Below are 13,322 nucleotides of genomic sequence, written 5' to 3'. Positions count from 1 at the left end.
CCATTCACTTCAATGGGTCTGCAAATCCGGAATTGCGGAACGGCCGCACGGAACGGGACCCCTCGGAAGGACTACGGAGTGCTTCCGTGGGGTTGCGTCCCGTACTTCCGCTCCGCAAAAAGATAGAACATGTTCTGTCTTTTTGCGGAACGGGCGGATCTTGGAGCCATTAAAGTGAATGGGTCCATGATCCGATGCGGCTGACCTACAGCCGGCGATCGTGCATTGCGGCCCGTGTGAACTCGGCCTTAGCCTAATGTTAATGAATAGGGCAATTCACATGGGCGTCTAATTTCTGTCAGTATTTGAATTCCGCAGCATGTCCAAGTTTTGTGCAGATTTGTTTCCAAATACGCACCTTATGGGAGTGCATCACAAATGCATCATAAAATGCCATGAAATATAAATATAAAAATGCCCTAATACATATTAGTTCTAATACATATTTTTTACTTAGATTTTTTAGATTTTTCTAAATATTTTTTTCATTTTTTTTTTTTCTTTTTCATTTTTATATTTTTTTATCTTTTTGTATTCTTTCATTTTCTGGGATATTTATATTTTTATATTTACATTTTTATATTTTTTTCATTTTCTGGGATATTTTATTTTGTTTTATGCTATTTTTGTTTAGGGGGATATCTAATAAATAACTTGAGAACATTGCGGGTTTCTGGGTTATTCCAGATGAAGTGTGCCTTCTATTATATCAATTAATTTATTATACACGTAGATAGAGCACCTTATCCAGCATCATCAGTGGGTGAGACGCTATTTTACATATATAGCTACTAAAATATAAAAATGACTTAAACCTGTGCAATCCAGAAGTAAAGGAGTTAATGGGTACATGGAGGCTGCTGGATATCACTATATCTCTGTGTGTGACCTTGTGGATCTTATTCCTGATCTAAAAGCAACCTTGATCCTCTTCTCACACAGTTTCACAATGTGATTATGCTAGTGAAATTGATATGATGTGCGGCTAACAGCACTTGTCCTTGTGGGACTCTTGCAGGGAAGGTAATTACAGGGGTGTGTGCACACAAATGGAAGTCATTATTCCTATGACGAGTAAACATGTTTGTGTACAGTGAGTATACCCATTTTCGATATTCTAGGTCTCCATTACTGTCTTGTTTCTACTGAGTATTTTCATTTCTTGTCATTGACTGTATATCTGATGAACAAATTGTGAGAGGCATCAGATCTGTCAGATCACTTGCTTTAAATGCAGTAAGCATTTTCCTGATGTTCCCGGGATAGCTATTTATTATTGGGCACACACAACTGTGTTGGTTCACTGCACTAGAATGGGTTGAGATGTATGAATATTGATGAGCACATTTTCCAGTATTACCTCAATTAATTAGTTATAAGCAATTGGCTCAATAATTCTATATTAGTGCCATTTACTAGAATGTCATTTTCATTAAAGCCGTTTACAACCACAATAGGAAAAATGGAGCAGATCCTAACAGAATTGGACATTCGGAGAAGAATTATCGCTGGGAGGCTACTTTGTTTCAATTATTAGCAAACTAATTGAAAATCTGTATTTATTTATTTTTCAAGTAAAGGGCATCTGTCAGCAGATTTGCACCTATGAAACTGGCTGACCTGTTCCATGTGCTCTTGGCAGCTGAAGTCATCTGTGTTGTGTCCACATTACTAAGAAAAATGAAGTTACATGCAAATGGACCTCTAGGAGCAACAATGGTGTTGCTGTTACTCCTAGAAGCTCAGCTCTGCTACATCCTCTGCATCTTGACATACAGGTGCAGATAGTGTTGCTATGATCACGCCTGCCTGGCCCTGTCAAAGTGGAGAAGGCACGGCAGTTGCAGAGAGAGCTGATGGCAACCCCCCCCCCCCCCCATTGCTCCTAGAGGCTAATTTGCATATATTAGAACTTCATATTTCTCAGTAATGTGGACACATATAAACATGGGACCAACACAGATGCCTTCAGCTGCCAAGCGCACGTGTACCAGGTCAGCCAGTTTCATAGCTACAAATCTGCTGACAAATGTCCTTTACTATACCATAATAACAACAGTAAATTCAAATTCAACGGCAGTTACCCTTCTTTTCCAAGTGGGAGCAAACAATTGTGGAACAGTGGGTGAACAGGGTGCATAGAGACATAAAAACTAGGGAGGCATTTATTAACTGATGTATGCCACAATATTGGGATATTAATGTTGCAGATTTTGTCACACTCCATTTTTGCAGAAAAATCTGCAACTTTTCCCAGCTCATATCACTTTTCTGAAGTGGCAAGAAAAGGGGGCTTGGCGTGGGCGGGGAGGCGGTCAGTCCGGCAAGTATGGCTAATTTATCATTTTTGGCACGGAAAGTGGCTTAAATCTATGCCACCAAGGGGGCTGGCGTACAGTTAAATCTGTCCCATGGCCTGCTAGAGGAAGTGCCAAACTTATGTAGAAGCATGCACCTTTACATAACTTTGGCGCTTCCACTAGCAGCACAGAGGGACTTAAGACCGTCTTAATAAATGTCCCCCTGGGAGTGAACAAAAGCAAAAACGGAAGGGTAGGAATGATAACAAAAAAGGGTGTATAAACCCAGCAGGGCACTTTAACCCCTTAAGGACACATGACGTACCGGTACGGCATGATGTCCTGGTACTTAAGGACACATGACGTACCAGTACGTCATGTGTAGTTCCGATCACCGCCGCCTGGCGGGCGGTGATCGGAACCCGGTGCCTGCTCAAATCGTAGGCACATTGGCTAAATTCGCGGGGGGTCCCGTGCCACCCCCCCCGTGTCGGCAATCGCCGCAAAACTCAGGTCAATTCAGACCTGCGGTTTGCGGCGGCGATCGGCGGTGCCATCGGGTCCCCATGCAGCTGTGGGGGGGACCCGATGGCATGGAAGGCACTGCCAATACAGCCAATGCATTCCAATACAGAAGTATTGGAATGCATTGTAAAGGATTAGACACCCAAAAGTTCAAGTCCCAAAGTGGGACAAAAAATAAAGTGAAAAAAAAGTTGAACAAATAAAGTTTTCCCCCCAAAAAATTAAAAGTTTCAAGTAAAAATAAGCAAAAACTTCATTTTCCCCAAATAAAGTAAAAAGAAAATTGGTAAAAAATAGGGGAAAAAAAAGTATACATATTAGGTATCGCCGCGGCCGTATCGACCAGCTCTTAGGTCATATCACATGACCTAACCCCTCAGATGAACACCGTAAAAAATAAAAACTGTGCTAAATAAACAATTTTTTTGTCACCTTACATCACAAAAAGTACAACAGCAAGCGATCAAAAAGGCGTTTGCCCACCAAAATAGTACCAATCTAACCGTCACCTCATCCCGCAAAACATAAGCCCCTACCTGAGACAATCGGCCAAAAATTTAAAAAACTATGGCTCAGAATATGGAGACACTAAAACATCATTTTTTTGTTTTAAAAAAGCTGTTATTGTGTAAAACTTACATAAATAAATAAAAAAGTATACATATTAGGTATCGCCGCGTCCGTATCGACCGGCTCTATAAACATATCCCATGACCTAACCCATCAGATGAACACCGAAAAAAATAAAAACTGTGTTAAATAAACCATTTTTTGTCACCTTACATCACAAAAAGTGTAATGGCAAGCGATCAAAAAGTCATATGCACCCCAAAATAGTGCGAATCAAACCGTCATCTCATCCCGCAAAAATCATACCCTACCCAAGGTAATCGCCCAAAAACTGCAAAAATTATGGCTCTCAGACTATGGAAACACTAAAACATGATTTTTTTTGTTTCAAAAAAGAAATCATTGTGTAAAACTTACATAAATAAATAAAAAAGTATACATATTAGGTATCGCTGCATCCGTGACAACCTGGTCTATAAAAATATCACATGATCTAACCTGTCAGATGAATGTTGTAAATAACAAAAAATAAAAACTGTGCCAAAACAGCAATTTCTTGTTACCTTGCCTCACAAAAAGTGTAATATAGAGCAACCAAAAGTCATATGTACCCTAAACTAGCACCAACAATACTGCCACCCTATCCCGTAGTTTCTAAAATGGGGTAACTTTTTGGGAGTTTCTACTCTAGGAGTGCATCAGGGGTGCTTCAAATGGGACATGGTGTCAAAAAAACAGTCCAGCAAAATCTGCCTTCCAAAAACCGTATGGCATTCCTTTCCTTCTGCGCCCTGCCGTGTGCCCGTACAACAGTTTACGACCACATATGGGGTGTTTCTGTAAACTACAGAATCAGGGCCATAAATATTAAGTTTTGTTTGGCTGTTTACCCTTGCTTTGTTACTGGGAAAAATGGATTAAAATGGAAAATTTGCCAAAAGATTTAAATTATGAAATTTCATCTCCATTTGCCAATAACTCTTGTGGAACACCTAAAGGGTTAACAATGTTTGTAAAATCTGTTTTGAATACATTGAGGGGTGTAGTTTCTTAGATGGGGTCACTTTTATGGAGTTTCTACTCTAGGGGTGCATCAGGGGGGCTTCAAATGGGACATGGTGTAAAAAAAAAAAAAACAGTCCAGCAAAACCTGCCTTCCAAAAACCGTATGGCATTTCTTTCCTTCTGCGCCCTGCCGTGTGCCCATACAGCGGTTTACGACCACATATGGGGTGTTTCTGTAAACGACAGAATCAGGGCCATAAATTTTGAGTTTTGTTTGGCTGTTAACCCTTGCTTTGTAACTGGAAAAAAATTATTAAAATGGAAAATCTGCCAAAAAAGTGAAATTTTGAAATTGTATCTCTATTTTCCATTAATTCTTGTGGAACACCTAAAGGGTTAACGACGTTTGTAAAATCTGTTTTGAATACCTTAAGGGGTGTAGTTTCTTACATGGGGTCATTTTTGGGTGGTTTCTATTATGTAAGCCTCGCAAAGTGACTTCAGACCTGAACTGGTCCCTAAAAATTGGGTTTTTGAAAATTTCTGAAAAATTTCAAGATTTGCTTCTAAACTTCTAAGCCTTGTAACATCCCCAAAAAATAAAATATCATTCCCAAAATGATCCTAACATGAAGTAGACATATTGGGAATGTAAAGTAATAACTATTTTTGGAGGTATTACTATGTATTATAGAAGTAGAGAAATTGAAACTTGGAAATTTGCAATTTTTTACAAATTTTTGGTAAATTTGGTATTTTTTATAAATAAAAATTAAATTTTTTGACTCCATTTTACCAGTGTCATAAAGTACAATATGTGATGAAAAAAACAATCTCAGAGTGGCCTGGATAAGTCAAAGCGTTTTAAAGTTATTACCACTTAAAGTGACACTGGTCAGATTTGCAAAAAATGGCCTGGTTCTTAAAGGGGTTCTGCACTTTCATTTAACTGATGATCTATCCTCTGGGTAGATCATCAGCTTCTAATCGGCGGGGGTCCGACACCCGGGACCCCCGCCGATCAGCTGTTTGAGAAGGCAGCGACGTGGCCTTCTCACTGTTTACCGCCGGCCCACTGACGTCACGACTAGTATCAACTAGCGTGGGCGGGGCTAAGCTCGATTCAAGTGAACAGAGCTTAGCCCCGCCCACACTAGTTGATACTAGTTGTGATATTTTAAGGGGTTAAAAAATATCACATTTCACATTCCTCCTCCAAAATATTTTTACTAAATTGTTACTTTGATTCATCGTAATTAACAGCACATATGTGAATTCATTTTGTACCTACATGGTGTTCATAAATAGAAAATATAATAGTGCCATACTGAAGGATTCTATTTCAGTTCAAAACCTATTTTTATATAAGTTTATATTACATCATGTCCCATACATTAATATATTACGTGAGCATGGACACGTAGCAGGTTGAAGTCCATATGATAGCTATTACTAAGAGGTTTTTCTCGTATGTATGAATAGCCTTGGACTCTGGTAGAAGATAAGATAATTATCTGGCTAAAAACATGTGTTACTGTTTAACTTAAATATCACGCCATTGAGTACTATATATATGTGTCACAAGGATAATAAAGTTCAGAGTGATTTTGAAACCGCACAGTACTGTGTCATATCTCATTATCACTCTCTCTGGCCAGATAAGGATCAAATCAAGCTGAATACCGAAGTCTTGTACCTGGGGTACACATTAAGGGGAAGATAAGGATATTTCCTTACAATTTGGGGGCTTTCGTCCAGAATTGGGAAGGTCATCCCTGATGTTTGGTAAGAAGAGACACTGATTTTTGTCCTTTAGGCCATTCCAGGGGCACTGACCACGTCTCGATTCAAGTAAGTACATAAGGGACCCTTAGATAGACTTCGAAGTACTGTGTCAGGGATACAGTAAGCATAAACTCAGGGAGTTTTTGCCTTAGGATTCAGGGAATCCAGTAACAAGGAAAGTGCACTTCAGTGGGCTCTGGGAGTCCCGTAAAAGATCTGTTTAGGAAACAGAAGGTTTAACAGCTTGATTTGATTCTTAATAAGATAATTGTAGAAGTTTTTGCATGATAAGTTGTTTGATAATTGTAGAAGTTTTTACATGATAACTTGTTTTGTCTAATAGTTATATAAGAGGAAGGGACAAGCTGGGTCGTAAGTATACAGCTGTCGTCCCAAGACTAACATTCTGTGTTTTGAATTCTTTTTGTAAGAAAATAAGTTTTAATAATGGGTAGTCAAAAAAAATCTAAGATAGAATACCCTAAACCAGAACCAGGAGAAACATGTAAACAATATGTTGCCTGAGTCAGTCCTACAAAGTATTACCTTGTTAACTCATGGGTAGATAATTTGGCAGGGTGGACAGAGGCAATGGAAGCAGTAGACCCCTTTCCCAGGGAAGGAGACAATAGCATATATCACATGGACATGGTCAAGGGTCTATGCTTAGGCGACACTGCCGCCTGACCGTATTTTGAACCTGACCCTTCATGAGATATCGATTATATGCAGAAAGGAGATAGAAAAACACATGATAGAGGTATTTAAACAAAAGTCTTCACTCCCAGTAGCCGTAGCATGTAAGCAAAAACCCTCAGAAAGCGTTATTGATTTCTGGAGATTTGTGGATTGCTGGAAATTGGAGGCAGGGCTACTGGTTCTCCAGAATGACAGTATAATTATTTCCACATTTATTAACAATCTGATAGACTAATGCTTACCATAAAAAAGAACGTCTCCACGTGGACTTCAGACAGCATCAGTTAATGGATAAGTATTGTATGTATCTAGCTACAGAAATCCACTTCCCCCGCCTTCACACAAACACATTCCTGAGATAAGGGAAGCGGGCAGAGTAAGTAATCTGTAATATATTATACAAGATGAAGAATTGTTTGGTCATTTTCTTCCCCAGGGAATCCAGCTTTTAACAAAATGACTGTGATTATAACATGTATATTGTCTTCTTATAAGAGTTGATTAACCACAGAGGGAAAACCAGAAGACATTGGAAAATGCAGCAACAAACTGTGTGTGGTGTGGCTATCTGTTTCCAGGAAAGCTGTGTTTGTCTGTGCTGCAAGTTTCGGGATGAAACAATGTGGGTTGGAAGACATGAATGATTCAGTGGAATGTGAATGGGTGTGGCTTTGAGTTGTAATTGAGGCGAATATGTGTGAAGACTGATTATGAGCTGTTTTAAGTACATGAAAATGTATGTGAATGTGTATGGAATACGGTATTTGTTTTTATATAATATGCGCATTGAGAACTTTATTTTTATTTATTTTTTGGAAGTTTTTGGTTTTTATTGGTGCCAACAGCATTGATCAAGCTGTACATTTTTTTTATTGAAGTCAATGAAAAAATTTTATGGGCCCTTTGTGTGTTCATGTCTGTATTGTCAGATCTGTTTGTTTCAATGTTTGCAGTTACATGTTACATGTTAAGTGTTGTGCTTAACATCAGAGCTCTGTTCTTTTGGACAGCTAGGATACTAATGACAGACAAAAAGGAGGACCACAGCGTCCGACTTAAAGGGGTGGACTTAGATGACTAAGTGTGGGAGGAAGGAAGTACGAGCCTTCTATGTGAATTAATGGGGTTTTGACAAAACCTTTTAAAACTGACTCACTACCACTTGAGACCATGGACAGGGAATACGTCACAGATCATGTATTCAGCATTATACCAGATTGCCCAGTCAGCCTGTTAGGGAGAGATTTGTTCATTAAGCTTGACTTGCAGGTATCAGCAAAGAATCAGGGCATAAGAGTACACTCAGATCTCATTCCAGTCTCTACACCAGTGCCACTGATTCTTGCAAACATACAGGACCACCCAGAGCTTAATAACATTAACCCTGCATTATGGTCCTCAAATTAATATGACACAGGATTCATAGATTGCACACTTTACACAGCTACTGTGAAACCAGGTGTCATCTCAGTGTTCCAGAAACAATACCCGCTGTTAAAAGAGAAACTTGATGGACTTAGGCCAATGATAGAAGAATTCCTACAAAAGGGAATCCTGGCAGAGGTGATTTCACCCTACAGCACGCCCGTGAATCCAGTGACAAAGGCAGATGGTGCTACCCACTTTGTACAGGATTTAGGGGCCATCAACAACATCATTAGCCCCTGTTGTACCTGATGTCACTCAATTATTATCTGCCATTCCAGCAGACGCTGTTTGGTTCAGTGTGATAGATCTGAAAAATGCATTCTTTTCTATCCCAGTTGATAAGATAACCAGACTACTTTTTGCTTTTTCCTTTGACGGACGCCAACTGACCTGGTGCAGACCCCAGGGATATGCTGATTCACCTGTAGTGTACAGCATAGTCCTCCAAGCAATGTTAAAGCCATGGTACATCCCCCCAAGGTTCTGTGCTGCTGCAATATGTCGGTGATTTGTTACTGTGTAGCATGTCAGCGGAGGCCAGCATTCAGGATGGTTTACAATGATTGTCAGGATGTGGTCACAAAGTGTCACGGATGGTGTACAGGAAACAAGACAATACAATATAAACAATGACTCACTGGATCCACAACTAAGGAACAAAAGGGAGACCCCTGCATGAGACCTGCCGCTCTCCCTTATTGCTCAGCCTATGCGACCACCCCAAAGGTGGATGGGCGCATATCCACGTACCTCGACTATCTTACACCTGAAGACCCTACAATAGTGAGGGGATACGACCACCGGCTCCCTACACAGACAGGGAGGCGGCGCTTCCAGCTAAACCAGACGCTCCAGCCATCTGGCCAGTCTTTTTGCTGACGCCCCATAAGACTTGATAAAGGAGTTATAAACTCCGAAACGCATTGTCTACTGAACAATAAAAACAGCTATTTCATCAAAAATCCGCTGACTGAGGTCGTATTTTGTGCGCCAAACAAATACCCTACTGTGTGCATCCGCACACAAACCAGCAATTTCATCAGGTAAACCAGAAGACCCCTCTCCCGAGAAAGTCCCAAACTGCGGATGAAACCCATATGCACCAAAAAATGGTGACTTATCAGAGGACTCCTGACGACGGTTATTTAAAGCAAACTCAGCAAGGGACAAAAAAGAACACCAATCCTCCTGATTCTCCGCCACAAAACAGCGCAGATATGTCTCCAGATTCTGATTGACGCGCTCCGTCTGGCCATTCAACTGCGGGTGGAAAGCAGAAGAGAATGACAACCGAACCCCCAAGCGAGAACAGAAAGCCTTCCAGAATCTGGAAACAAACTGCGTGCCCCTATCAGAGACTATGTCTGAAGGAATACCATGCAATTTGACAATGTGGTCAATAAATGCCTGCGCCAGCGTCTTAGCATTGGGCAAACCAGGAAAAGGGATAAAATGCACCATTTTGCTAAAACGGTCCACCACCACCAGAATCACAGTCTTCCCCGAGGAACGAGGCAAGTCCGTTATGAAGTCCATGGACAGATGTGTCCAAGGACGGGAAGGAATGGGCAAAGGGAGGAGAGGACCTGATGGCCGTGAATGAGGGACTTTGGCACGAGCGCAAGTATCGCAAGCTGCCACAAAACCCTCAACCGACTTACGAAGCGCTGGCCACCAGAATCTCCGAGCGATGAGATCCAGTGTGGCTCTTGCCCCCAGGTGCCCAGCAAGGACCGTATCGTGGTGTTCTTTAAAAATCTTGTGTCTCAAAGCGAGAGGCACAAACAACCTCCCAGGAGGACAAAGATCAGGAGCTTCTGACTGGGCTGCCTGCACCTCTGCCTCCAATTCAGGAAAAAGAGCAGAGACCACCACACCTTCAGCCAAAATGGGACCCGGGTCTTCAAAATTCCCACCTCCCGGAAAACAACGTGACAGGGCATCTGCCTTCACATTCTTAACCCCAGGGAGGAACGTGACAACAAAATTAAACCTTGAAAAGAACAAAGACCATCTGGCCTGTCTCGGGTTCAGACGCTTGGCTGACTCCAAGTAGGCCAGATTTTTATGGTCAGTAAACACGGTAATAGGGTGTCTGGCTCCCTCTAGCCAATGGCGCCATTCCTCAAAAGCCAACTTGATGGCCAACAATTCCCTATCTCCCACATCATAATTTCTCTCTGCGGAGGAGAGTTTCTTTGAGAAAAAGGCACACGGTTGCCATTTGGCAGGAGAGGAACCCTGAGACAAGACCGCACCCACCCCTACCTCAGAAGCATCAACCTCAACTATGAAGGGTAAGGAAATATCAGGTTGTACCAGGATGGGAGCGGAAGCAAAACTCTCCTTGATATTAGAAAAGGCCTTACGCGCCTCTACCAACCAGGAAGAAAAATCTACCCCCTTTCTGGTCATATCAGTGAGTGGTTTAACAACAGAGGAATAATTCAAAATAAATTTCCTGTAATAATTGGCAAAGCCCAAAAAATGCATCAGCGCCTTCTGATTCTCAGGAAGCTCCCACTCAAGCACAGCGCGGACCTTCTCGGGGTCCATGCGAAAACCATAAGCGGAGAGAAGAAACCCCAGAAATTGAATTTCTGGAACTGCAAACACACATTTTTCCAGTTTTGCGTATAATTTATTCTCCCGCAGAATGAGCAAGACCTGACGTAAGTGTTCCTTATGAGTCTTGAAATCAGGAGAAAAAATCAAAATGTCATCCAAATACACTAATACAAATTTTCCCATTAAATGATAAAAAATGCTGTTGACGAAATGCTGAAAAACGTCTGGGGCATTCATCAAACCAAAAGGCATAACCAAATTCTCAAAATGGCCCTCAGGGGTATTGAAAGCCGTCTTCCATTCGTCTCCTTCTCTGACCCTGACCAGGTTGTATGCCCCTCTTAGGTCTAATTTGGAAAAGACTTTAGCCCCAACAACCTGGTTAAACAGGTCCGGGATCAGAGGAAGCGGATAATGATCACGAATAGTGATACTGTTCAGCTCCCTGAAATCCAGACAAGGTCTTAAAGAACCATCTTTTTTCTTAACAAAGAAAAAGCCAGCGGCAACAGGTGACTTCGAGGGTCGTATGTGTCCTTTTCTCAGACTCTCAGAGATATAAGCTCGCATAGCGACCCTCTCAGGTTGGGAGAGATTGTATAAACGAGATTTAGGCAGCTTGGCGCCTGGGATGAGATTAATAGGGCAATCATACTCCCTGTGCGGAGGCAAATCCTGAACTCCACTCTCAGAGAAGACATCCGAAAATTCAGAGAGGAAAGGTGGTACAGTCTTAGTAGAAACCTCAGAAACAGATGTTATGAGGCAATTCTCTCTGCAAAAGTCACTCCAACCATTTATTTGCCTCGCTTGCCAATCAATGGTGGGGTTATGTTTAGTGAGCCAGGGTAGTCCCAACACTAGAGGAGTAGGCAAACCGCTAAGGACGAAACATGACACATCCTCAACATGAGCATCACTCACAATTAAACGGATATTGTGAACTATGCCCTTTAATGATTTCTGAGAAAGTGGAGCGGAATCAATAGCAAAAACAGGAATATCCTTTCCCAAAGTGCATACCTGGAAACCATGAGTTATTGCAAATTGATTATCAATGAGATTGACAGCTGCTCCACTATCCACAAAAATCTCACAAAAAATGCTCTTGCTCTCTAGCGCCACCCTAGCAGGTAGGACAAAACGGGAACTACAAGCAAATGGAAAACCTTCAATTTCCGCCTCAACCCTGCCAATAGTAACAGACGGAACATTTTTAAAAGATTTTTTCCTTTTTGTCTCTTTATTACTCCCAGAAAACTGCCTGAATCTCCTGGAGGGACAAAATTTGCCAAATGATTTATACCTCCACAACAAAAACAAACCCTCCCATGCGGGCTGAATCGTCTATTGTCTGAGGCAATCAACCCCAGCTGCATGGGTTCCTGCTCAGAAGGGGCTGACAGTGACTGAGACCCCTGCGCACAGAATGAGACCGCTGCACTGTCCCGGGACTGAGTATGACAGGAAGGAGAGATCTCTCCTCTCTCACTAAGATGCCTGTCAATACGAACGGCCTGAGACATAGCAGAGTCCAGGGAGATTGGCCTCTCATGAAAGGCAAATGCATCTTTCAATCCCTCTGAAAGACCATGGCAAAATTGACTTCGGAGTGCAGCATCATTCCAACCAGTATCAGCTGCCCATCTCCGAAATTCTGAGCAGTATATCTCTGCGGATTGTTTACCCTGGCATAACAGACGTAGTTTAGACTCAGCCAGAGCAATACGATCCGGATCATCATATATCTGACCCAGGGCTGAAAATAATTCATCCACTGAGCGGAGGGGCCGTGCCCCCTCCGGTAGCGAAAAGGCCCAAGACTGAGCGTTACCCCTGAGCAGCGATACAATGATCCCCACCCTCCGTTCTTCATCACCAGAGGAATGGGGAAGAAGGCGAAAATGGAGTTTGAAAGCCTCTTTAAAACGCACAAAATTCTCACTACCCCCAGAGAACGTATCCGGGAGCGAGATCTTAGGCTCAGCACAAACTCCATGAACGCAAGCTGAACCTGTCACTTGAAACTGAGAAAAAATCCTACGGAGATCAGCTACCTCCAATGAAAGACCCTGGAGGCGTTCAGCCAAAAGTGAAACCGGATCCATGCTTGAGACGGTTTTGGCGGCTTATAATGTCACGGATGGTGTACAGGAAACAAGACAATACAATATAAACAATGACTCACTGGATCCACAACTAAGGAACAAAAGGGAGACCCCTGCATGAGACCTGCCGCTCTCCTTTATTGCTCAGCCTATGCGACCACCCCAAAGGTGGATGGGCGCATATCCACGTACCTCGACTATCTTACACCTGAAGACCCTACAATAGTGAGGGGATACGACCACCGGCTCCCTACACAGACACGGAGGGAGTCAGGGTCACCTGGATCCAGAAAACAGAAAATCATAAATACATAAACAGCACTTATCTTGCAGA

This window comes from Bufo bufo, chromosome 2 (assembly GCF_905171765.1).
Source record: "Bufo bufo chromosome 2, aBufBuf1.1, whole genome shotgun sequence".
In the NCBI taxonomy this organism is placed as follows: Eukaryota; Metazoa; Chordata; class Amphibia; order Anura; family Bufonidae; genus Bufo; species Bufo bufo.
This window is presented reverse-complemented; position numbering follows the sequence as displayed.